The sequence below is a fragment of the Schistocerca gregaria genome, chromosome 11 (genome assembly GCF_023897955.1).
Source record: "Schistocerca gregaria isolate iqSchGreg1 chromosome 11, iqSchGreg1.2, whole genome shotgun sequence".
Lineage (NCBI taxonomy): Eukaryota > Metazoa > Arthropoda > Insecta > Orthoptera > Acrididae > Schistocerca > Schistocerca gregaria.
Window position 1 is genome coordinate 144,432,221 of NC_064930.1, and position 27,655 is coordinate 144,459,875.

General features: G+C 40.2%; 1 protein-coding gene and 1 long non-coding RNA gene across 8 annotated transcripts in view; one reads left to right on the forward strand and one right to left on the reverse strand.

Moving 5' to 3' along the window:
• LOC126295267 (probable ATP-dependent RNA helicase DDX60) overlaps positions 1–27,655 on the reverse strand; it is a 241,222-nt gene that overhangs the window by 112,699 nt on the left and 100,868 nt on the right. For 2 of the 7 annotated variants that reach the window (XM_049987690.1, XM_049987696.1), the window contains exons 1-2: positions 16,720–17,085; positions 14,284–14,544 (exon numbers count right to left, since the gene is read on the reverse strand). The exons of 2 other annotated variants lie outside the window; for them this stretch is intronic. The gene's annotated coding sequence lies outside the window, so the exon portion shown is untranslated. Of the gene's footprint in view, positions 1–14,283; positions 14,545–16,077; positions 16,229–16,719; positions 17,086–27,655 lie in introns of those variants that run through there. 3 more of the 7 variants (XM_049987693.1, XM_049987691.1, XM_049987694.1) reach the window with 3 other exon arrangements.
• LOC126295270 (uncharacterized) lies at positions 17,086–24,547 on the forward strand. The gene is made up of 2 exons (XR_007552426.1): positions 17,086–17,336; positions 17,500–24,547. It is a non-coding gene; the product is annotated as an uncharacterized LOC126295270 (long non-coding RNA).

Below are 27,655 nucleotides of genomic sequence, written 5' to 3' on the forward strand. Positions count from 1 at the left end.
TGTCTCCGCAATATCCTTTCTTTCAGGAGTGCTAGTTCTGCAAGGTTCGCAGAAGAGCTTCTGTAAAGTTTGGAAGGTAGGAGACGGATACTGGCAGAAGTAAAGCTGTGAGTACCGGACGTGAGTCGTGCTTCGGTAGCTCAGTTGGTAGAGCACTTGCCCGCGAAAGGCAAAGGTCCCGAGTTCGAGTCTCGGTCGGGCACACAGTTTTAATCTGCCAGGAAGTTTCATATCAGCGCACACTCCGCTGCAGAGTGAAAATCTCATTCTGGAAACATCCCCCAGGCTGTGGCTAAGCCATGTCTCCGCAATATCCTTTCTTTCAGGAGTGCTAGTTCTGCAAGGTTCGCAGAAGAGCTTCTGTAAAGTTTGGAAGGTAGGAGACGGATACTGGCAGAAGTAAAGCTGTGAGTACCGGACGTGAGTCGTGCTTCGGTAGCTCAGTTGGTAGAGCACTTGCCCGCGAAAGGCAAAGGTCCCGAGTTCGAGTCTCGGTCGGGCACACAGTTTTAATCTGCCAGGAAGTTTCATATCAGCGCACACTCCGCTGCAGAGTGAAAATCTCATTCTGGAAACATCCCCCAGGCTGTGGCTAAGCCATGTCTCCGCAATATCCTTTCTTTCAGGAGTGCTAGTTCTGCAAGGTTCGCAGAAGAGCTTCTGTAAAGTTTGGAAGGTAGGAGACGGATACTGGCAGAAGTAAAGCTGTGAGTACCGGACGTGAGTCGTGCTTCGGTAGCTCAGTTGGTAGAGCACTTGCCCGCGAAAGGCAAAGGTCCCGAGTTCGAGTCTCGGTCGGGCACACAGTTTTAATCTGCCAGGAAGTTTCATATCAGCGCACACTCCGCTGCAGAGTGAAAATCTCATTCTGGAAACATCCCCCAGGCTGTGGCTAAGCCATGTCTCCGCAATATCCTTTCTTTCAGGAGTGCTAGTTCTGCAAGGTTCGCAGAAGAGCTTCTGTAAAGTTTGGAAGGTAGGAGACGGATACTGGCAGAAGTAAAGCTGTGAGTACCGGACGTGAGTCGTGCTTCGGTAGCTCAGTTGGTAGAGCACTTGCCCGCGAAAGGCAAAGGTCCCGAGTTCGAGTCTCGGTCGGGCACACAGTTTTAATCTGCCAGGAAGTTTCATTATTATTATTATTTATTTTATAGCCTTCATTGGCCACTCTAGTCAAAAATACAAAGTTGTAAACAAGTTGTTACACAGGGATACAATTTGGCTCAACAATAACTTAATATGATATTTAGGTAATATAATTATTAGAGTCTATTCTTATATGAAATTCTGTCCAATATTTCTTCATTCTTTCAGATATTTTCTTTCTTTCTTTATCTGAGACCACCCTTCCTGTACTCGTTTTATTGATTTTCATTTGTAGTCTGGTTTGCAGGTGTTGCAGTGTACCGATTTTTTGTTGTTTTTTAGGTCATCTACTGTAATTCGGAGTTCTTTTATATCTTCCTTAATTTCTGTGATCCATTTAATGTTGCTCTTGCTATTCCACAATTTTTTTATTATTTTTTTTTTTTACTAATTCTGTTTTCTGTAGTTCTCATCAGATGTCCAAAGAATGAGGTGTGTTTCTTACGGATCGTACTCATGACGGGTTGTATTTTCTTATATACTGTTTCATTTGATGCTATTCTCCAATGTCCATTTATTTTATACTGTTTATTTATACATTTCCTAATTATTATTATTCCTATTTTTAGTATTCTGTCCATTTCTGCTGTATTAGTTGTTTTGAAGATAGTTCAGCTGCATACGTTATTTCTGCTTGTGTAACTGTTTTACACTGTTTTAATTTTGCATCTATAGATAGGCTTTCTTTGTTATATGTAGTTTTGGTAACGTAATCAGTTTTTTTTATTCTATTCTGCCATCATGGCTTCTCATTTAGATTGTATGTTATTATTTCGCCTAAATATTTAAATTTATCAACAATTTTGATTTCCTCTTCTCCTATTGTACTTTCGTTTGCAAGTGGTAGCTCAGTTAGCATAATCTCCGTTTTTTCAAATGATATTCAAAGGCCTACTTTCTTTGCTACTTCTTATAGTGATTTCAATAATAATAGTTCATCTAGTTCATTTTGAGATAGCCATCTACATGCTAGCCTGCATTGCATTTGTTAGAGATAGATTACTGATCAAATTAGCATAAGGAAACTGAATGCTATTGAAGGTTTGCCCAATACCTTTGGCAGTACACCACACATAGCCGTATGTCGCAGAATTCATTCATATTTGTTTATGTGGAGACCAAAGTGTAGACGTATGAGAATGTCTGACATTTTTGGAATTATCTGATGTCTTAAGACACTTAGAGTATTTAAAAGTTATGATATTGTATTTAACAAGGGATTTTACAGAATTGTTGATTATTGTGCTAAACGTCCAAACTACTGCATGTTACCTGAAATTACATTTAAATGAGCTCGTGTTTTGATAACTGTTTATTGACTGGCAGTTGGCCTTAACTGTGCAGACGTTAAATCTTCTGGTGATTTACCAGAATTATGGTTGCACTGTGATGTTAACAGAGTAAAAAATTTATCAATCATGACTGTCTTCAGATTAATCCCATTTGGGAATTTAAAAATATGTGTGTTATGAAATGTACAACCTATATGTAAATTAGCCCAGCTCAATAGCTTGAAAGTTTTTGATATCGTGTTTTGTCAGCGACCCTAAGGGGAGAGGAGATATTCGTGAGGCTCGACATCTGTAAAAATCTTGTGTGGGTTTGTGATGTAGAAGTATATCTAATCCAATCTTTCTCATATAATCTGATAGATAAAAAATTGACTCACTAAGCAGCAGCAGCAGGGGAGCACACATACAAAAGTTACAAGATTTATGAAAGCTTGCATAGCCAGTGGCTCCTCCTCCTGGAAGAAGAATTTAAGAGCACTTGCGACATTTAGGAAATGGGTGTGTATCTCTCTCTCTCTCTCTCTCTCTCTCTCTCTCTCTCTCTCTGTGTGTGTGTGTGTGTGTGTGTGTGTGTGTGTGTGTGTGTGTGTGATAGAGAGAGAGAGAGAGAGAGAGAGGAGAGTATGTGCATGTACAAGATGTACTGAGGGGGTAAGAACATTCTAGCTCGCATAGCGGTAGAAATGAAAACGGTTAGTAATGCTCCACATCTCTGCTGCCATGCAGACAGATGTGTTTTGCTAGTATTATCGGAATCTGTTCCAGGAGGTGTTATGCCCATAGTATTGGAATGATTTTCAAGAGGTATACATGTATATAGCATTGCCAAGTAAAGCAACAATTTACGAGAAAATGTTGCAAACATCTCAGACAGTATATCAATCAATTTGGTTCACATCTTGAAATAAAAAGGATATTGTTTCCCTTTCAGGAGATCCAGAATTGTGTTTCAATCTGATTTAACTTCAAATGAAGATTTGCACATCATATTGTGGGTAGCTATGAAGTAGTGAAGGCAGCAGACGATCAAGTAGGTAAAAAGACGAGGGCTAGTAGAAATCCTTAGGTAACAAAAGAAATATTGAGTTTAATTGATGAAAGGTGAAAATATAAAAATGCAGTGAATGAGCAGGCAAAAAGGAATACAAACGTCTCAAAAAGGAGATCAACAGGAAATGCAAAATGGCTAAGCAGGGGTGGCTAAAGGACAAATGTAAGGATGTAGAGGCTTATCTCACTAGGGGTGAGATAGATACTGCCTATAGGAAAATTAAAGGGACCTTTGGAGAAAAGAGAACCACTTGTATGAATATCAAGAGCTCAGATGGAAACCCAGTTCTAAGCAAAGAAGGGAAAGCAGAAAGGTGGAAGGAGTATACAGAGGGTCTATACAAGGGCGATGTACTTGAGGACAATATTATGGAAGTGGAAGAGGATGTAGATGAAGATGAAATGGGAGATACAATACTGGGTGAAGAGTTTGACAGAGCACTGAAAGACCTGAGTCGAAACAAGGCCCCCAGAGTAGACAACATTCCATTAGAACCACTGACGGCCTTGGGAGAGCCAGTCATGACAAAACTACTACCTGCTGAGCAAGATGTATGAGACAGGCGAAATACCCTCAGACTCCAATCCCAAAGAAAGCAGGTGTTCACAGATGTGAAAATTACCGAACTATCAGGTTAATAAGTCACAGCTGCAAAATACTAACACAAATTCTTTACAGACAAATGGAAAAACTGGTAGAAGTCGACCTCAGGGAAGATCAGTTTGGATTCCGTAGAAATGTTGGAACACGTGAGGCAATACTGACCTTACGACAACTCTCAGAGGAAAGACTGAGGAAAGGCAAACCTATGATTATAGCATTTGTAGACTTAGAGAAAGCTTCTGACAATGTTGACTGGAATTCTTTCAAATTCTAAAGGTGGCAGGGGTAAAATACAGGGGGTGAAAGGCTATTTACAATTTGTACAAAAACTAAACTAGATGGCAGTTGTAAGAGTCGATGGGCACGAAAGGGAAGCAGTGGTTGGGAAGGGAATGAGACAGGGTTACAGGGTTGTAGCCTCTCCCCAATGTTAATCAATCTGTATATTGAGCAAGCAGTAAAGGAAACAAAAGAAAAATTCGGAGCAGGCATTAAAATCCATTCAGAAGAAATAAAAACTTTGAGGTTTGCCAATGACATTGTAATTCTGTTAGAGACAGCAAAGGAGTTGGTAGAGCAGTTGAACGGAATGGACAGTGTCTTGAAAGGAGGATATAAGATGAACATCAACAAAAGCAAAACGAGGATAATGGAATGTAGTCGAATTAAGTCAGGTGATGCTGAGGGAATTAGTTTAGGAAATGAGACACTTAAAGTAGTAAAGGAGTTTTGCTATTTGGGGAGCAAAATAACTGATGATGGTCGAAGTAGAGAGGATATAAAATGTAGACTGGCAATGGCAAGGAAAGCGTTTCTGAAAAAGAGAAATTTGTTAACATCGAGTATAGATATAAGTGTCAGGAAGACGTTTCTGAAAGTATTTGTATGGAGTGTGGCCATGTATGGAAGTGAAACATGGACGATAAATAGTTTGGACAAGAAGAGAATAGAAGCTTTCGAAATGTGGTGCTACAGAAGAATGCTGAAGATTACATGGGTAGATCACATAACTAATGAGGAGGTATTGAATAGAATTTGGGAGAAGAGGAGTTTGTGGCACAACTTGACTAGAAGAAGGGATCGATTGGTAGGACATGTTCTGAGACATCGAGGGATCACCAATTTAGTATTGGAGGGCAGTGTGGAGGGTAAAAATCATAGAGGGAGACCAAGAGATGAATACACTAAGCAGATTCAGAAGGATTGGTTGGCTGGTTGTTTGAGGTTTAAGGGACCAAACAGCAAGGTCATCAGTCCCTTGTTTCAAATAGGGTCCATTCCGCTAATGGGACATCTCAGTAAAGTCAGCGCAATAAAAGAGAAGAAGGTAAAAACGTAAAAGGGTAGTTATGTTGTCAATGGTAAAAAAACAAAATAAGGGAAGTCGGCAAGAGAACGAACCCAACGCTATGCTCAAGCAGCATAGGCAAGACCAACTTGTGACTTAAAAGGTGCAACCGCTAGTGTAGAAATACATATGGGAAAAGAAGACTAACCAATCTTTAAAAAAAAGGTAAAAACAGAGTAAAAGGGGAAGAAAACAGGATCTCCGTCAGGGAGGTGAATCGGGAATCTCCAACCACGGCTTACAGTGGGAGACACCCAAACACTCACCGCCCTGCCCCAACACCAGAGAGAGATTAAAAACCTTAAAACTGAGAATATAAACCACTTTCCCGGGGGAAACCGAGAACCAGAGACCATCCGGGAATCATCAGCCAACATCAAATGTAAAGTGTGGGGGAGTCTGCACTTAGCACACAGAGCCAAATGAAGGGGGCACTCAACTGACTGGAAGGCTCCACAACCACAAAGTGGGGGTGGCTCATCATGCAAAAGAAAGCCACAGGTCAGCCTGGTACGGCCAATGCGGAGACGACACAGTGCGGTCGAGTCCTTTTGGGAGAGGCAAAAGAAAGAACGCCACGGGCCTGGTGTCACCTTAATCGCACGAAGTTTATTCGACAGGGGAGTAGACCCCCAAGAATTGTCCCACAACTGTGCAAAGTGGGATTTGGGGGGGGGGGGGGTGTAAGTGACTGCTCCCCCAGCCAAACGATCAGCGAGCTCATTACCCGGGATACCCACACGGCCAGGGACCCAAAGGAAGTCAATGGAACAAGCAGCACGGTGAATATCAGCGAGATGGTCACGGATGGCAGAGACCAAGGGATGGCTCGAAAAACACCGGTCAATAGCAAGAAGGCCACTCATCGAATCCGTACATAACAAAACGCGGTGGTGTTGGGACTGTTTAATAAAGGTAAGGGCCTGGGAAATTGCCATCAATTCCACAGTAAACACTGCACATGTAGGTGGCAGCAGATGATTTTCCATTCCAACAGAGGACGTGAAGGCATACCCAACACGATCAGCAGATTTAGAGCCATCAGTATAAAAAACAACAGCATCCCGAAACTCCCATAAAATGGAACACCACCGGGGGGGATGGAATCTTTCGGACCTCGGCGGAGATCCATCCGAATTCGAGGCTGAGAAGCTAACAAAGGGGGGGGGGGGGGGGGGGGGGGGAACGAGGAAGACAGGACAAAGAAGAAAGCTGAAAATCACGGCAAAAACACACAAGGCGGAGCCCAACCGGTAAACCCGCCCGAGGGCGGCCGTCGGGTGGGCGACGTCCATGGTCTGGGAACAGGATAGAATAGGAAGGATGAGGGGGAGAGGAACAGATAGCGAGTGCAAATGCTGGGACTGCCAAACAGAAAGGGGGGGGGGGGGGAGGGATCCCAGCTTCAGCCAGGAGACTATCAACAGGGCTAGTAGGGAAGGCACCGGTGGCCAAACGGATACCACGATGGTGGACTGGATCCAGCACGTGCAGTGTGGAAGGAGCAGCTGAACCATAAACTTGACAACCATGGTCCAAGCGTGACAGAACTAGAGCACGATAAAGACAGAGGAGGAGGGAACGGTGCGCACCCCAAGAGGAGTGGGCAAGGAAGCGAAGGACATTGAGTTTACGGAAACATCCTACCTTCAGGAGTCTGATACGTGGCAGCGAAGTGAGCTTGTTGTCGAAAAGAGGACCCAGGAAACAAAACTGTGGGACCACAGGCAATCGCTGTGCACCGAGACAGAGCTCTGGATCAGGGTGGGTCGTAGTACGGCGACAGAAGTGGAACACCCGCGATTCTGAAGGAGAGAACTGAAACCCGTGTGAGATGGTCCATGCAGAGGCACGCCGTATAGCTCCCTGGAGCTGCCGTTCTGCAGATGCCATCGATGCAGAAATCATCGACATACAGGGCAGGGGCGACCAAGGGACCGACAGAGGCCACAAGTCCATCGATAGCAATGAGGAAAAGAAGGACACTCAAGACAGAACCCGCGTGGGATGCCCGTCTCCTGGGTCCGTGGAGAACTAAAAACAGTACCAACTCGAACTCTGAATGACCGACGGAACAGGAACTGGCGGATAAAATTCGGGAGTGTGCCCCGAAGACCCCACTGATGAAGGCTAAGTTAGATGTGATGGCACCAGGCCGTGTCATAGGCCTCGCGAAGGTCAGAAAACACTGCAACCAAATGGCAGCGCTGGGAAAAAGCCTGCCGAACTGTGGATTCCGAGCGAAGTAAATGATCGATTGGAGACCGTCCCTCTCGAAAGCCACACTGGTAAGGGGACAATAGGTCCCGAGATTCGAGGACCCAATCGAGCCGACGGGCTACCATCCGTTCGAGTAACTTACAAACAACATTGGTCAGATTAATTGGCCGATAGCTGTCAACAGATAGGGAGTTCTTACCAGGCTTAAGGACAGGAACCACGATGCTATCCCTCCACTGGGAAGGGAAGTCGCCCTGGAGTCAGATACGGTTAAACACCCAAAGATGATGCTGCCATTGTGGAGCACTGAGATGTTGAAGCAGTTGGTTATGAATGGAATCTGGGCCAGGGGCTGTATCATGAGAAGAAGATAGAGCAGAAAGAAATTCCCATTCAGTAAAAGGTTCGTTGTAAAATTCTGACTCACAAGGGGTGAAACAGAAGGTGGAGGCTTCAGCCTGCTGATTTTGGTGAAGGAAAGCAGCTGGATAGGAGGCTGATGCTGATGCCACTGCAAAATGGGTCGCAAGATATTCTGCAAGAACCAACGGGTCCGTACAAAGGCCATCTGGGAGGTGAAGGCCTGGGAGGGCGGACTGCCGATGGCAACCTCGGAGAGAGCGAAGTGTAGCCCGTACCCGTGGCAGAGGGACAGCAGAACCGAGGGAAGAAACGAATCGTTCCCAACATATCCGCTTGCTCTGTTTGATTAAATAATGGGCTTTAGTGCGGAGGCGTTTAAAAGTAGTAAGGCTGGCTACAGATGGGTGTGTCTTAAAGTGTTGCAAAGCTCTACGGCAATCACAGATGGCAATGGCAATGGCAATGGCCGTACTCCACCACGGGACTCGCCGGCGACGAAATGGCCCAGATGAGCACAGGACAGAAAGACTAGCAGCACGAACAAGCTTCAGACACATCACGTAGGACGTCATCGATACAACCCGAGAAAGAGGAGAAAACACGACCTGTGCTGTGTATAGAGGCCAATCGGCACGTTGGAAAGACCGACGAGGTAACCTGTCCATCGGGGAGCTGGAAGGGAGCGAGATAATCGACAGGAAATGGTCACTATCAAAAAGGTCGTCGTATGGCGACCGGTGTAATGAAGGGAGGAGAGAGGGAGAAGAAAGAGAAAGATCAATGGCAGAAAAGGTACCATGACCTGCACTGAAATGAGTAGGGGAGCCATCGTTAAGAAGGCACAGGTAGTGGTCTGCAATAAATTGGTCTATAAGAAGACCTCGTCTAGATGGAAAGGCACTGCCCCACAAGGGACGATGAGCATTAAAATCCCCAAGGAGGAGGAAGGGAGGAGGAAGTTGCTGAGGAAGGACAGTTAAGGCAGCAGGTGTAAGGGTCCTGTCAGGAGAGAGATAAAGATTGCAAACCGTGACCGCAGAGTCTAGGTGGATACTAACAGCAACCGCTTCCAATGTAGTTTGAAGAGGAATCCACGTGCTAGCAATGTCTGTACGGACCGACGTACAGACGCCACCAGAAGCCCGCAGGGGTCTGACCCGATTTCGACAGAAAACACGGAACCCACGGAGGGTCGATGAGTGAGCGTCAGTAAAATGAGATTCCTGGAGAACCACACAAGCTGCAGGGTAGGACGGAAGAAGGGATTTCAATTCCAGAAGGTGACGATAGTATCCATCACAATTCCATCAGAGAACCACAGAACGACGGTTCAAAGGGGGGCCGAACACGCTAAATCCAGTCATACCGCCAGGTCTGCACCCGTCACCGACAAGGAGGGGGCGACATCCACGAACGACAGGTCAGAATCCGGTTGTGAAGTCGGAGAAGGGACCTCCGGTGACACCAGAGGCTCTTTGTCCCGGGACTTACGTTTCTTCTTCTTTTCAGGCTGGGATCGAGGAGGGCTGTGTGGCATAAAGGAGCCAGCTGCAGCGAGATCGGGAACAGAAAGAGACCGGGCGACCTGCGGGCCGACAGACCGCGGATCTCACGGTCTTCGCGCGGCGTCACACCTTTGGCCTGGAAGGGGCAGCCCGGGAGAGGCGCCCTCGACCGGCAGACGCCGAAGGACTGGGACACTTCTCCGGCTGGGGAGGGATCCAGAAGGATGTAGGCTGCAGTACGTACTGGGAGATGAAGAAGCTTGCACAGCATGGAGTAGCGTGGAGAGCTGCATCAAACCAGTCTCGGGACTGAAGACCACAACAACAACATTGTGTACAACAGTTGCTGGATGACATGGGCTTCTACATGAAAAGTGTGAGGTCATCCACACGAGTGCTAAAAGGAACTCATTAAACTCCGGTTACACGATAAATCAGTCTAATCTAAAAGCCGTAAATTCAAATAAATACCTAGGTATTACAATTATGAAGAACTTAGTATCCATGTAGATGTAGATGTGTTGAAGCTTAAAATACTTGTATCATTACACTGAGAAGACATGTACACACATAATCAGCACGAGAGATTTACAAAGTTAAGCAGACACTCTATGATATAATTACAAAATTTACGAGCATTTATTAACCAGTTAAACTATGTGAGCAGCAAAAAACTTTACAGTAGTTCGTTTTACTGAGCTTATTTGGTTGTCGTAAGGTGTAATTTTCTCAATCGACCTTTAACAGTGACCTAGCTGCAACAGTAATGGAATCTTAACAACAAACACAACAGCACTATCATTCCAGGTGGAACTAGAAGTTGTCTACCTGGTTAACATAAATAAGTTATTTCAATGTGACTGTTAACTCATTTTGAGAGATGGAATGAGATTTTTTAGTGTGATGTAATCTATTTACGCAGTGTAAATATCCACAACAATATAGATTCCAGTCATCACATTTCACTTACTATAAAATCATACAAATTAAACAAAAGTGCTGACATGCCAAAAGAAATGCAGTTCATCTGCTGAGAGATGAATGGACACTCCACAGTGTACAGAGGTATTCTAAAACAAAAATAATTGAATACAGAAATTATTTTGTTTTCCAACTTACTTTATTAAGTTCCTCACAATTCTCAAGTATCCCATCATAATCAAAGTTACTTTTTGTGCAATATATCTCTTCTCCTCTACGTTCTTAGGCATCTTGTACCCTTGTCGAGGCTTTCTTTTTCATTGTTTTTCCTATCTACTTTTAAATACTTTCAACTTTATTTGTGGTTTTTCTTATTTTCTATCTTTCAGAAACAGGATATTAAAAAAAAATCAATGTCAATTTTGATTTTTCCAAGGTTATATTGCAGTTAGCCCCTACCTAATTTTCATCGGTTTTACAACAAAACCTACAAATTTTGTCAATGTAAAGGAACATAATGGGGGTTATATACAGAAAAAAACTTAAAACGAATATGGTTTATTTTAACTAAGAAATAAACATTCCAGGATCTGATGGTAAAATGAAATGTAAAATGTAATTTGACCAAAAATTACAGAAAATTTATAATGACACTAGGTTGCAATGAAGTAAAACATCTATTAATAAACATTTACACTAGAAGCAATCAACTGTTGGGAGGACATAGACATAAAAGCAAAGAGCATTATCCATTTCAGTAAAAAAATTACATTTTTACAAAGAGATTAAGGATACAGTTCAAACGCAGTTTGAGCAAAAAAATTATGGAAGAACAGTAATAAACTAGTCTCTTAAGGGCACATACATGAACATTTAATGATGTCATTAAATGAAGCAGATTAACTGCTTTGTGACAGATAGAGATACAATACTTCTATGACCTTGACTGCACCACAAAAAGCTCAAACAAGTATGAGAGGTTTTTTTTCCTCGTAAAGAGAACAGAGTTGTTGGAGAAACCTCTTTCAGGGCTGGCATTGTCATGGAAGAGACTGGAAGCAAATCTGATAAATCTCTTTGCACTTTCGAATCCATTCTTGACCTGAATGAGCACGATCCTCATCAAATTCTTTAAGGATTTCCTTTATTGACATCATCTCTACTAGATTTTGGAACTAATGGGCAATGCTGTCAGCCTCACAATCACCAATGCAATTTGAGGTAGTGAGGTGTGTCATTGCTATGCCTAACTGTCTTTTCTCATGGGCACCCTTTTCTCACGGTTGGCATTAATTGTCGCTTCTTGAATGCCCTTTGCAAAAGGATATGCCACAGGCAGTTTATACAGAATTTTGGATACCATACTCTTCACAAACGTAAGGCACTCATTCCAGAATGCCTAGATACCTTTCTTCGATAAGTCACATTCATCCACAGCTTTTTGGTTCTGTGCCTGATGTCCACTTTTTGAGGTTGGAACTAGTTAATGTCACCATTCACATCTATTCTGAAGCTAGTCTGATTCTAAAAACATCCTGTTTGACGAATTTTCTCAGTAACTCTCTGACCACAAACTAGAGGGACTATAGAGAAACAGAATTAAGGGATCATCAGACGGAAGTTTAGTCAGAAATGACTGAAACTGAGCATCTAGTCTCAAAAATGGTGACATCAGCCATCAGTATATTGTCCCTCAAAAACACACACACACACACACACACACACACACACACACACACACACACACACACATACACACACCTATACACGCACGCACACACATGCATGCGCACACACGCACGCACACACACACACACACACGCTTGGTAGCTATGACTCTTTACAGATTCTAGCACTGATCTCAGGTTTCAGTCTTACCTACTTCTGTTCCTAATTCCTTTACACATTTTAAACAGCTTTTAATATTTGCTGAGCTCAGACTGATACCACTGTATTTTCCAAGCAAAAACATAGACTTCTGCAGGAAAACAGAGGGGCTTGTAATATGGTCGAAATCAGCTTGGCAAGAAGGAATATTATTAAACAGATCATACAAATCTCTCAGAAATTGAACAACAGTACAACCTGTCTGAAGTCACCACACAATGAATGTGAGAGTCTTGTCTGAAAGTCTATAAACACAGGAATCTCCTTTGACTTTGAGCTTGCTTTTCAGCTCTCTTACGAATGCCTTACTAACATTTGAGAGATCATACTCAATAAATAACATGTCACGAGTAGCAACAATGTCGTATAGTTGTTTAGTGAGAAATGGTTCCGGTCTCAAAACAATACTATTGACTTCTGAAGCTCCATTTTGGAGGCTATGTTACTGTCTGGGAACACATTTGGATGGAGATAAACAAGCTGGCAATATCCCTAGAAGGTAAGTACCTCACAGCAGCTAACATACAAATGGATCTTCCCCCCTGTCACAGTATCATCTGCATGTAATGTGGTGTTGCCGGCCATCTGCCAGAAGTTCCTGCAGTAGGTGCTCCATGTGATTGCCTCGCGGTAGGACCCTGTTGCTGGGACACACCTCAGTCGTATGATGCACTCTCTATCTGTGAAACAGCAGACTAAAAATACATGGAGATGAATTCAGCATGTATACACAGCCATAGAACAATAAACTGGATTTCCTGCTTAAAAATATACATTTTTCCAGGTGAAAATACGCTATACTCCTGGTGAAAGTAACCTTTTCCTGTGTTAAGTGACATACTTCCATTCAGATCTGTAAAACTTATCAACTCTTTCAATGGTGAAGGTTTTATACACCAGCACAGAACTTCCCAGCAATTTAGGAACTGAAGCCTTGCAAATAACTTTGCTTTTTGGAAAGATCTTTGACACGCAGCAACATTTACACTGCATATTTTCACATCACGGAAGCATAAATAGGAATTCCACCAAATATAGCACACACTATATTCACAGGCGACCCATCTTCAGAAGTGCACTTACATGTTAAGACCTGAATCAGATTTGCCAGCTCGGTGAAATATGGTATCTGGAAATGAGCTGTTCCAGTTTCTGATTTAGCACTCACTCTCGCTATTTCTCTTCAGTTAAATATTAGAAGCAGACAGCTTCACACTCAGTGTAATATTTCTACTTCTCCTTCCTAGTGCAGAAAGTCACTCTATCTATATTAGCTGAAATTTTTTGAAACGATCCATAGCCTAACAGTCTAAGCAATTTCAAAAATGGCTTTGAGTTTACATGGTACTGAAAATCAATTGTGGAAATGATTCCGGCAGCAAGAAGCAGATTTCCAGAATCGATTTTGGACTGTTTACATGTCCAAACAACAGCTGTATTGGGGAAACCAGCATACATATTCTGGTTTTGGGAGCCCATGTAAACATACTGACAGTAGCTTCCAATGCATTAAAGGAAGAGATTAAAGTGCCCTTTTGTGAGCCAATCATGAGATGTGATCTCATCAACCAATCACAGCACATATTGAAAGCATAGGACATGTGATGTAGTCAGCCAACAGTGACAACACTCTTCACTCTTCAGTAGTGCAAACACACAAATAGGTTCAAATGGCTCTGAGCACTATGGGACGTAACATCTGAGGTCATCAGTCCCCTAGAACTTAGAATTACTTAAACCTAACTAACCTAAGGACATCACACACATCCATGCCCGAGGCGGCCGTAATGGTCGTGCGGTCCCAGACTGAAGCACCTAGAACCGTTCAGCCACTGTGGCCGGCACACAAATAAGAAAAACTTGATTGTTGAAATTAATATACATAAAGAACAGCTACAAGAAAAGCTAAGCTTTCACATATAGTATTGGTCGTCAAAAATATTTTACCTTTTTTTCCCCCGAGGATGTGCCTAGGCAGGATCCTAAGAACACAGATTAAATTGCTGCAGCTGAATATTTCTAACAAGCGGCTGTGCACCAAACATTTTATGGATTAACTGGCTGACTACATGTTCCACCGCACACTTCAACTTTTCCATAGGAAAGCCAATTACGTGTGCAATTTCTCAACAACTCGCTTCACTTTTTCTTTCCGCATAATTATACTTCCCTCCATCATTATTCCATAATTCATAATGCGAAAAAGAACTGAAATAAATACGAAAAGTTAAACTCGAAGTGTGGTCTTTTTTAGCAATGTTACTCTTTAAGATACATTAGACACAAATGTGCCAGTAAAATATTAAATAACAGAATAAATGGCTTGTCTTATGTCTCCAAAATTTTTCTAACTGGATGGTCCACAGTGTTAAACTTTTAATTAAGTTTTGAGTGAGAGTCTAACACACTGTGATTTAAGAAATTCATCACACCTTCTCACACGTAACATAATTCATGTTGCATAAAAGTAATGCTTCTCAAACCACCATTCACAACATTTTCCTGTGACCTGTTACAAGTGTTAACAGTTGTGACATCTCGCTAACCAAAATGAGGCCCACAAGAAAAAGATATCAAAAGCATTTCATTCTTACGAAGTATTGCACAGCCTCCGGCATCAAACATGTGATATAGGATTTGTCATTTGGTTACACGTAACACATAACACATACACAATAAATTGATAAACATATGCAAACAGCAAACATATTACATACATATAGTACATAAATAGTGTACAAGAACTTATTACCCAAAAAACAAAAGTATGTGCTCATGATAAACAATTTTAGATCATGAACTATGCCTTATACACAAAATATATTACTGATATTTAACAGATTTTTCCTAAGTACCATAATTACGAAGTCGAAAACATCATTAAATTAGTTTTAATTTCTAAGAAATAAGTACTGGTTTCAATCCACAGTCAGACAGGTATTCATTTACACTGTAGTAGCATTTTTTCCATCAAGTATTTTTTTACTTCATGCTTGAATTTATTCTTCCCTTTCAATTCTTTAATTTGAGATGGAAGTGCATTTAAAAGCTTTATTCCTAAGTGGCTAACATGTTTCTGACTTCTAGTTTTTGCTACATAGGGAATGTGGACGTCTTTACAATGCCTTGTACTGTGTTCGTGGTAGCTTGAGTTGGTTTGGAGATCGCAGTTATTTTTACTTATCATATCCAGACATTTAAAAATATATATTGATGGTATTGTAAGTATCTTTAGTTGTCTGAATAAGGGTCTACAGTGAGCTTGTGGTGGGCTGTGTGTCATGATACGAATAGCTCTTTTTTGCATAATAAAAATGTCATTTAGTCTTGACCTGGTTTTTCCCCAAAAACTTATGCCATAGCTTGCAACTGATTGGAAATAACTAAAGTACACCACTCTAATACATTCTTTGCTGCATACCTTGGATATTATTCTTAAGGCAAAACATGCTGAGCTAAGTTTCTGTGTTCATTCCAGTTTAAATCTTCGTCAATTCGCATTCCCAGAAACTTTGTGGTGCACTCTTTTTCTATTTGTTTGCTAACCAGCTTAAGGCACATATTTTCCCCTTGACACTTTCTTCCATACTGTATAAAGTTTGTTTTCTTTGTATTTAATGTCAGCTTATTTGAATAAAACCATGATTGTATGTATGAGAGCATTTTCTCAGCTGTAGTACACAATGATTCTTTTATATCACTAATTATGATACTCTTAAAAACGAAGATTCCAAGACTTACCAAGTGGGAAAGCGCCGGTAGATAGGCACAATGAATAAAACACACAAACACACACACAGAATTTGAGCTTTCGAAACCGGCGGCTGCTTCGTCAGGAAAGAGGGAAGGAAAAGGAAAGATGAAAGGATGTGGGTTTTAAGGGAGAGGGTAAGGAGTCATTCCAGTCCCGGGAGCAGAAAGACTTAGGGGGAAAAGGATAGGTATATGCTCGCGTGTGTGTGCGTGCGAGCATATACCTATCCTTTTCCCCCTAAGGTAAGTACAGTAGACCAAAAAAATATCTTGTTTCCTTTTGCGTGTCGGCATACGCGAATGCCATACTGATGTGTTGGATAGTTCGTTTAAAGTTAACTAAATAATTTCAAAGTGCTTTATCACAGCCTCCCTGATAGCACGCATTCATCAGCTGAGTGTTTTTTAAAAACACACACACACACACACACACCACGGCATTCGTATTTGGTAAAACACAATATGCCAAACCTGGTTATGCAGCCACCTGTTCTTAACTTACGTTAATACGCCCATTTAATTAACACCCACGAACCTAATTTCTTCTCCCATGTCTTTCATGCACCTGAACAAATTCAGATTTTTTGTTTTGTTTTTTTACTTCTGCTGAAATAACAATAAACTACGTACCTACTCTGCTTTGTGCTACTCTCCACCGACTCGTTTAAGGTACTGTAAACGTAATATTTCGGTGATGTACCAGTCAGGCTGGCGAATAATATGTCAACGTCTACAGGTGTTTTGGTATTCAAGAAGACAGCATGTTCGCGAGTTCTTTCCTCTACTATTACTTGATAACAGTTAAATTGTATGTATATGGTATTATCATATTGAGCAAATGTTATTGCACATTAATATAAGAAAACAAGTTTTGTAGACGGCTTGCATATATTAAGTTGGTACAGTAACTTCGCACGTGGTCTCCGCGCGGTGAGTGGCAAGGTCATTAAGAGGGAGCTGACAGGTGACAGCTATGTGGGAGAAGAGGCAAGCACGTACTTCCTTTACAGACCACTGGAAGCGCTAGGGGTCAAAGGAAGCTGGAATTGACCAATGAGAGCTGTGCAATGGCGGTTGTTGATCTGTCGTCTTGATCTGTAGTCGGTACTGAAATCTACAGTCGTCTTTGTTTTATGTTTACATATTACTGATCTTCATGATAAACAGTTTCTTATTTTAAATTTCATAGCGTTCACCGTGAAATAGAGGAGATTTCCTGCTGAAAAATGTCCACAATTAATCCTAAGGTAAGACATTTAATTTTCAGTAAATAACGTCGTAGCCTCTAAATGAAATGTATTCTCATCTATCGTGAATTAAGCTGTGTAGTTTCCGTATGTTTATTTAAATAACATTTATAAGTCAGTAGTAGTTTTATATAATGAAGAATTTTATGTTTTTTTTCTTCAGAATATTACAACACAACAATCTGACATTTAAATACTCCTGTAAATTCCCTGGCTGTTCATCTGAATATTACGTGGTTTGAACGGAGGAAGTTATCAACAAGCATTTATACAGGTTTCCAAAACAACCGCAATAGTTGCTTCTGAAGTGGAAAACTGTTTGTAAACAGTCACCTGATGTGAACTGTGCTACTTGTTTTATTTGTGAAAATCATTTTTTCGAAGAAGATTTTATGAATAAAATTAGGCAGTTTAAACAGGGATGTGTTTCCAAAACATCTGGTAGGTGTTCCCTGTAAAATACTTGTATCAGAAGTGAGTCAGATGAAACTGTTGTTAATAGTGAATTAGGCCTACCAAGCACTGGTGGCGTTATGGTAAGTATTCATTATACAGCTGCTAATACCCGAAGTGAAACTGGTGTTAATGAACTACAAAGCTTTAGTTGTCCTGTGGCAAGAAGTTCTCATGCAGCTGTTAGTACCAGAAGTGGATCAGGTGACACAGGTGTTAATAGTGAATTAGGCCTACCAAGCACTAGTGGTGCCATGGAATATTTTATTATATAGGTGCCAACACCAGAAGTGAAACCGGTGTTAGTGAATTACCTAGCACTAGTTGGGCTGAGCAGAGTAATTCATTGAGTGATCCCCCTCTTAAATTTTTTATCTCGTTCCAAAATGTATCTGCAGATGATGAGAACACATTACACAATTTGTAATGAGGAAAGTGGGATTTTAGGTGCACGGGTCTCATATTTTTTTAATTAGCCTATTTATTTTCGAGTTCCATGGATCCTTGACACGAATGTATCGCTAGGATGTAGAACGTGTGAGGTTATTACAGTAATAGCCACATGTATATAATTATGAGGCAACCGATTTAAGATATATAAGCAGATACATGAAAAAGGATATCCACATGTCAAATCATTACATACAAAAATTCAGATAACAACACAGATAATATTACAGAAACGACATAGATGATTGCATAAATAGTAGTACAGTAATGGCATATATGATTACATGAACAAATTTAAAGTAATTCATCTAAAAAATATTCTGCCGACAAGTGATATGCTAATCTACATAGCCTAATCAGTCGTATTAGAAATGCATGAAATTAAAGACAAATTCAAAAAGTATTACACATAATCAAAGAATTCCTGTAAAGAATAGAAAGAATTATGCAAAAGAAAAAGTTTTAGCTCTGTTTTGCATTTAATATGATCCCCAATGACTGATTTGATATGGACAGGAAGTTTATTGAACACTTTTAGAATGAACTCCTTTCTGTACCATGCTGAGATTTTTTAAATCATTGTGAAGATGGTTTTCTTCTTGTATTGTGATCATGGTAGGCACTATTCATTTTGTAAATTGCATAATTTTTGTTCACAAAGCACATTAGTGACAAGATGTATTCACAAGGCATGGTGAGGATCCCCCAGCAGTGTGAATAAGTTTCTGCAAGAACATCTAGGATCCACTCTACTCATAATCCTGATAACTCTCTTCTGTGCAACAAAGAATTTATTTGCTTGTGGTTGAGTTCCCCAGACGGTAAGGCCATATGTCATAAGTGAATGGAAATAACCAGCATATGCAGTTTTTATTGTTTCCATGTCACAAACAGATGCAATTGAGCGAATGGCAAATGCTGCTGAATTCAGTCTTTTACATAGGTCAGTGATGTGGACAGACCAATTTAGTTTGTTATCAGTATGTAAATGCAGAAATGTGGAAGATACAACTTTCATTATTTCTTTGTCTCCACATTTCATTTCAAGATTTTCCAATTTTTTGTTTACTGTTTGAAACTGAATGAAATGAGTCTTATTAACATTTACAGTGAACCAATGTAGAAATTCTTGGAATATAGTGGTTGCAGTGTTCTCTAGACTGCAGTTGGGTACCTTGTCAATCATGTCTCTGTGTCATCTGGAGAGGGTGAAGTGTGTTTCTTGGGTTACACACCATGGGAGGTCATTTACAAAGATTAAGAAAAGTAAGGGACCAAGCACTGAGCCCTGTGGCACTCCACATTTTAATTTACCTCAATCACAGCTGGCAGGCGCCTTTGCACAATTGTTTAATACTACCTTTTGATTTCTGTCATCTAGATACGACTCAAGCCACTTCCCTACTGTATCTTTTAAGCCATAATGCTCAGTCTTTCCTAGTAGAACAGTCTTTCCTAGTAGAATCTTGTGATCTACACAGTCAAATGCTTTTGACAGATCACAAAAGATTCCAACTGGTGACATTTTCTTGTTTATTGATTCAAGAAGTTGGTTGACGAAAGAGAAAATGGCTTGTTTAGTTGAAACACCCTTTTGGCATCCAAACTGATTTTTATTAAAGATGTTATATTTATTAAGGTGAGCCATGATTCTATTGTACATAAGTTTCTCATGGATTTTTGAAAGACGTGTTTACAATGAAATTGGGTGGTAGTTAGAAACCTCTGCTTTATTTCCCTTTTTTTGAAGATTGGTTGAACAACTGCAAATTTTAGTCTATTATGGACAGTACCTTGATTTAGAGATTCATTAAATGTGTGACACAGAACTTTAAGAATATATTTGTGGCAATGTTTCAGTACTTCGATAGATATATTCTCCACACCAGTGGAATTTTTGTTTTTCATTTGGCGTGATGTAGGGTTCACACATCAGGCGCTAATTTTTCTCTGCACTGCTTTTTTTAGAAGGTTCATAGATTCATCCATAGACCCTTTACATCCAATTTGATCCGCTGCTGTCAGAAAATGATTGTTGAAGATGTTGACAACTATTTCCCCTTCATCTACCATGCTTCCATTGTGACACACTTGGATACTGTCTGTATCCCCTGAAACTTTTCCTGGCTCCCTTTTTACCACCCTTTGTTCTTTCCTTCATAATTCAGATGCATCCCGTGCCTGGTATGCTGACATCTGTCCAATTTGCCTATATCAAGGACACTGCGTTTTGCGAACAAAGGACACATTTGTTTTATTTTCATGTTAGTTTTTTGACACACGAGTGATATATCAAGTCATTTATGTGTGGTAATGTTGAGACAATAGTATTACGTTGTTCATTTCGTTCTAGGAATTTATTTATTTCCGTTAGGCAGTCATCTGCTTCATTTTTTGCACCATCGTTTGAACCTGCAATACACACCACAAAGTCATTCTTTCTTAGCAATTTGTCATGCAGATTGACACCAGTAATATTTTTTGTTGTAGTGTTTCCTGTGTCCTTTGAAAAGTTTTGTCACGTTTTTGCCGTGACTGTTGGTTAAAAATAATACACTACTTCCATACTGTTTTACATTTTTCTTGATTGTGTTCTTCTCATCAGCGGAATAATAAAACAAAGATCTGTTACGAATCAATATATCTGCAAAATAAACTATGCCATAAAAGAACAATGTGACGTGCTTGGGGCAGTGTTCATTGATCCCAAGAAATTTCTGAATGATAATTGCTTAGGAAATGATAGCCTGTGCATCTAAATAGATTGGGGTCTCAAACACTCAGTATAATGTTCACAGATGTTTGCAAGATAATAAGAAGCAAGGAAAACTAAAAAGGCTTGATAGGGGTGAAAAACTAGACAAAGTAGCTAAAACGTCCAAAAATAAGCATCATCCAAGAAACGTGGAAGGACCGAATACAGACCTAAAAATTCGTTTTCTAAATACTCAAGGACTGAACAACAAGGAACTGGTATTAAATGTTGCTTATTACTTCACTCAGAACTCGAGTTTCAAATATCACTTTAAAAAGTCTTATTACCTATGTCATAATGCAATTGCAAGAACTAGGGCTAAAGGTAATTTGTACAGTTTGAGACCAGGATGCAGCCAGCCAGAGAGCACTGAAGAAATTCTGCTGTGAGAAATCTACTGAGTCCAGTCCTTTCATTTTTTAGTCTCAGTGATGAACCTATTGCTGTACTTTATGATGCCCCGCATCTATTACAGAATACATGAAATGCTCTGCTAAGGAATAAAATACAGTTTGGGTTTTAAAAAAAGGCCAGTTTTGAATTTATTCAAAGGGCTTTTCTTCTGGCTCAGCAAGAGATTGCCAAAATTACAGAGGAATCATTTTAGAATTTAAGGGTTCTTTTAGTAAAATGAAAGTCAAGGTAGCTGCAGCCCAGCTTAGTCATACAGTTGCTGCAGTTATTGAAACTTATGTTGCATTTAATAATTACCTTTGAGGCAATATACAGTGCACATTTTGTTGAAAACATGAAATGTTTATTTGATTCACTGAACAGTTCCCATTATTATCCACAAGATGTCAAATGTTATAAGTGTGCTCTCTCTGCAGACTCTTCACATATTGAAATGTGGTACAATATGTTAAAGGATATTGAAAATTGGAAAGTGTTGCAGCAAGGAACAGGAAGAGATAAGACAAAAATGTTCAGTTGCATAAGTGGGTGTCAGACTATAATAATATCACTGGTGGTTCGTTTGCAGTAGATTTTAAAAAGTTGGCTTTAATTTTTTAAGCATGAGGGCTTTCAATCAAGACCCATTTAAGAATGTATTTTGTTGAATGAGGCAGCTTGTGTGGCAAAACACAAACCCAACTTGCTTTCAGTTCAAAGCAGCAATGAAAACAGTTGTACTCAATAACCATGTCCATACCTATAAATTCACTAGGTAATTGTGAGGATAATAGATGCATGCCATTAAACAGTATTTGGTAGCAAGGGATGACAGCTTTCTTGGCTTCACAATAGACCATTCCATTATTGATCGAAGTGCTTTATACAGTGCCCTTGCTGACAATGAAGCTGCTGGTTGTGGTGGTGAAGGGGCTGATGTAATAAATGGTAGATAAGCACTAGCATATGTAGCCGATTGCATTTTACGAAACATGGGTTCAACACCTGAAAACAACTCTGTTCTCACCGGGTTGACCAAAGCGTCCGATCCCACCCGTCGGCTAGGGCTCGTGACGTAAGATTGCTGTGGTGTGTGACGTCTTGACAGCACGGAGCTTGGTTTGTGAGTGTGGCGTGTTTGTAGGTGTCCGTGGTGCCCTCTGGCGGTGTGTTTAGAGGTTTCGTGTTGTGTGGTGTATTAGGTTCAGTTTGGTGTTACTGCTTGCTCTGGGTGGTGGAGATGAATTGTTTTTCAGTGAGTGAACGATTTAGTGTTTGTTGTGTGAAACTTATTGTAGTGCTGTTCACTGTAGGTCGTGTGTTAATTTGAGTAAATTAATTTGTTGTTGCTCTTGTTAGGTATGGCTATGACTGATAAAGTTAACAGTGTGCATTTGCATGCTGAAATGGGGGCGAGTCCGATGGTGTTGATTAAATTTCTGCAGCTGTTTGACTTGTTGGCAGAGGTTGTGCTGTTTGTGGTCAAGACATGAAATTGGCAAAAGTTCCTGCGTCTCGGACCAGGGACGATTATATGTGACAGTGCCATAGGGATAACCTGTGGCGCTCCATGTGTTGCAGTTCCTGGTTTGAGAAGTCTAGGTTGGGCATGTATAAATCACAGCTTTTGTGCACATGAGACTGGTTTGAGTGAGAGGAGTGTGCTTGAGTGGTTTTTGTTTCGTCGTGATGTGTGTTCGGAGTTTATTAAGTGCAGGGGTAAGTTGGGTGGGCCTGTGGTTGTAGTGGAGGTGGATGAGTGACAGTTTGGGAAAAGGAAGTACGAGAGGGGTAAGTCTGTGGTTGGTGTCTGGGTGTGGGGGGCTGTTGTATCAGAGGGGGGGGGGGGGGTGTTCGGAATGTGTTTTTAGGGTTGTGGAGGGGTAGATTAAGAGGGAATTAGTGGGGTTAATTGAGGAGTTTGTAGAACCGGGTTCTACTGTAGTTTCTGATATTTTTTCTTCTTATAGGGGGTTGAGTGAGAGGGGGTACAATCATTTAATAGTGAACCATAATTTGGAGTTTCAAAATTATGAAACAGGGGCTTGTACGAATGCCATAGAGGGGAGGTTGGGGGCCGTTAAGTCAGTTCTTGGGAGGAGGAAGAGATGCTCTTCTAACTTTCAGTCTCATTTAGATGAATACTGTTGGCAGGAGAGTGAGAGAGAGAGAGAGAGAGAGAGAGAGAGAGAGAGAGAGAGAGAGAGAGAGAGAGGTTGCTGACTATGTTGTGGTGCCGGAATTTTGTTGTGGCAAGTTTTTACTTCTCTTTTTTTAGTGTATTTGTTGTGTGTTGTAATGGCTGGTGGGGTGGTTCTGAGTTGTGTGGTTTGTGGTATTGTTGATTTTGTATTGTATGTTGGTTTGTAGGTATGTAGTTGAAGAGAAGTTTTTGATTCCAGTGTGTGGTCATCTGTGGGTGTTTTGGTATTGGGAGTTGCTGTTGACCTATATAGGTCAAGGGAAGTGTCCGATTCCAGAGGGTATTTGGGGGGATTTGTGTTGTCCTTTTTTTCCGTCATCGTGTGTGGTTTGGTAAGGTGGTGTGTGTCTAAATTTGTTTGTATTTAGTTTGTCCACACCCAAAAACCCCCATTTTCCCACACTTGTCCTGTTAGTTTGGTTAGGTTTTTTGTGGAAGGTGTATGTGTGGGTGGGGGGGTTTCAATGTATTTTCATGTTTGTTGTCATTTTTACGTAATGATGGCGCCATATTGTAGTAGTAGTGGATGGTCGTTCCCACCATATTTCTGATATCATGGGTCAAACAGGTCGAGTTGGACGTTTCCCACAGAACATCATTTATTTCCAAATTTCAAGTGTATGCTAGTGTAAGCTTAATGTCCCTTATAGCAAATGTTCATAGTTGTATGCATTTTTAGATAAATGTGGACACCAGGAAAAACTGGAGAATATATTTTATTCGCTGTTTAAGTTTCAAGAGGAAATAACATTTTGCAAAGTCCATTTTTGTGAACAGTATGTTTTAAGAAAATGTGTACTTCTTTTGATTTACAAGTATGTGAGAGATTGGAAAAACACCATCAGTAATAAAAGACTTAATGCTGTTAAAAACAAAATTAGTAAAAGGTTTAAAACTGTACGATAGAAGAAAATTTTTATTGTGTGCTTGAGAAATAAAAAGTAAGTTTTGTTTTCATTTCACTGTTTTTATCCACCTTTCCTATTTTTGGTACTTAATATTCATGGCTCTTTTTGTGTTGAAGCATTTACAATCGTAAGGTGCAGCAACAGTTTTTAAAAAAATATTAGTCAGTAGTGAAAGTTTCCTGGGCAATCACTCAGTAATTACAGTCCTGAAACATGGTTGAAATTTTTTTTTTAATATTCTTCATTAATTAACACTGTGATAAAGATTTCTCAATTGTACTTCTTTGACGGCTGATTATTCTCTTAATAATAGTTTTTTCTCCATTGACCCCACAGCTTGTAAGACATAAAAGTATGACATTGTTCAAGAATATTTGTAGTTCAGTGTAGTAGCTGCTACAGTTTTATTTAACTTGTTACACTTATTGAGACTATAAGCTTACTGTCAGTATCAAGTGTTGCGTCTAGTTCTTATGATGCACAAAATGTCCTCAAAAATAGACTTGTAACCTGACAAACATATACTGATTTCTATCAACATATAAATGCTCCAGGATGTTTTGTGCATCATAAGAACTAGACACAACACTTGAAACTGACAGTAAGTCGAAATAAGCTTGCAGTGTAACTAACTGAAGCTAAACAAAATTGTTGCAGCTAAATTGGGACTACAAATATTCCTGAATAATGGATTTGTAACTGCTGTATTGCAATGTGCTATAGCTGTGTTTAAATTATTCTATTATGGTACCAGTCAAAATAATTACATAGCACTCCCAGAAAACTGAGATAAGAAAATTACAAGCAAAAAAAACCTGCAATGTACGTAAGCTAGGAGGGATGCAACCCACAATGATTGTCCTTTTTTAGTTCATCTCCGTACTACTAGTGGTGCTACTATCAGTCTGTTTTTCCCTCTTTTAACACGGGAGTCCCGTACTTCTCTTTTCTTCTTGTTCTGTGGCCTTCCCACTGCCTCAGGATACGATCACTATCAGTCAGCAAGTGACCGCACAACTTCGTGTCGTAGTGATTTGCAAATGTTCATTGTCTACTGTGCAGTGTACTATATGCCGGTGTTGATCAGTGAGCTGTACTTTTGCTGCCTGTGTTTTGTTGCGTTATTTTCACTGTGATTTTGGTGATGCGGTTGCTGGCCCATTGTGGATGTTACATTCTACTCTAGTTCAGAAAAGGGACCCTATTATCAGGACCTGGTGAAAGTTCAAAACAGGTTTATGTTACCTGCACTGCATGCTCACGGCACTTAGCTATCACTGTCTGCCACATTAAGTCAAGTCAAGTCACTCGTACTGCTATTCTCAACTGTTCTTCTGGGAATTGCGATAATCGCAAGGTGATTTTCAATTGTTTTTACGCGCGAAGTGCAGCTTATATGCTTATATGCTTTGATGCTGTAGTCCACATTTGTACAAAAATGGCCTTTATTGGACCGAATGGCAGCTTTTGGGGATTGTTTGTTTATTAGATGAGAGAGCCAGAAGTACAAAACAACACAAAGAAAGTGTGTGGGTCCGAAAAAATGCGTGGGAAATTACGCATGTCATACAAGGAGCCTGAAGAAGAGGAATCTACATTTTGTATTTTGGAAAGAGAAAGCAACAGTTTTTGTTATGTCAAACTGCACCTAGTATTACTTAAAGGAACACAGTGTTAGAAGCTGTCATTGCATCCAGCGAAAATTATATCTCTCTCAATGCCTTTTCCTTCAAGATACAGTATACAGTTTCTCTTTAAATGTTGTCCTTGGCTTTTAGTAGTTCAAGTGCCTGATTTGCCCTTGGTTAGCTAGTGAAATCACATAAGTTTTGACCACTAATGCTTCCAAAAATGTCTCTCACACAACTCAGAGTTGCTTAACAATAAACAGGCCTGCCACAAATACATATTTAAACTAACAACTTGCAGCATATGAAGGTTACAGTGCATTTCTTTATGTAACACTAAAAATATCTGACAACATACAAATAAATTCCACTTACTAATCAATGTTATTCTACCCACAGTACTTTTTTCACTTCAAGTTGCAACCATGTTGCAATCCATTTCATTGTAAAATATTAAGTGCGGTGCCAGTATCTATAAAAATTCACTTTATAAATGTAGTATAGGGCAAGTAATTTAGTACACTTGTGTCATACAATTCAGACTGCTGTCTTACTGCTTTAATTAATCTGTTGACATTTATTTTATATTTTAACAAAAGAAATAATGAAGGGGAACCAATTATAGCCTATAAGATTTCACACATTTAAACCAACTTTTCATGCAATGTGATGGCAGTTCATAACTTGACGCGGAAAAAGAGAGAAACATATCATCCTTCAAGTTTCTAAAATTCTTATAAAATACAGATTCTCCTTCCTTGAGCTCCTTGTATAATTCGCGAAATTCCCTTCTGTAATGACATTTTTTGGATCCACATTCTTTTTGTGTTGTTTTGCACTCCTGTCTTCCTTCTCAAATATACAAGATGTTCCGGCAAGCTGGATTTTGCATGTATCAACAGTTGAAAATCATCTTCCGTACATCACAAGTCCCACAAAAAAAAAACAGTTGTGGACAGCCATGCAAATTGGAATGATATGACTTGAAGTTCTGGGACATGTGAATATTCCTTGATGGGACATGACGATGCCATCACACCAGTGTGAATTGGCCTTAATAGCTGTGGTTTCATAGAGAAAATGTATATTGTGTGTGAACATACTACACAGTTCACATCACGGCGCACTGTCATGAATATGTCGTACAGAACACGCAAATAAATCTAAACCACCTAACAGCAAACGTCTATAGTCGGCAACCAACTTTATAGCGTTTCAAAAAGAATCATAATGCCATCACCTTCAAGCAGCAATAGAATCTTTGATTTTTCCCTATTGTCGTGATTTTGCAACTTATATATTACTTTGCACAAACGTCAACTGCTACAATAAAACAGGCTGTCACAATTTAATGAAAAGTTTATCCACACAAAAAAAGGCCAGTTCACACTGAGTGTTACATCATCATCATGTCAGGATGTATACATGCTGTATGTCACATAATAAGGCGCCAATTAAAGTCACACAATATCAGCTGACATAGCTGTTCTCAACATTTTTCTTTTTTCTGTGTGACTTCTGGTCTTGTT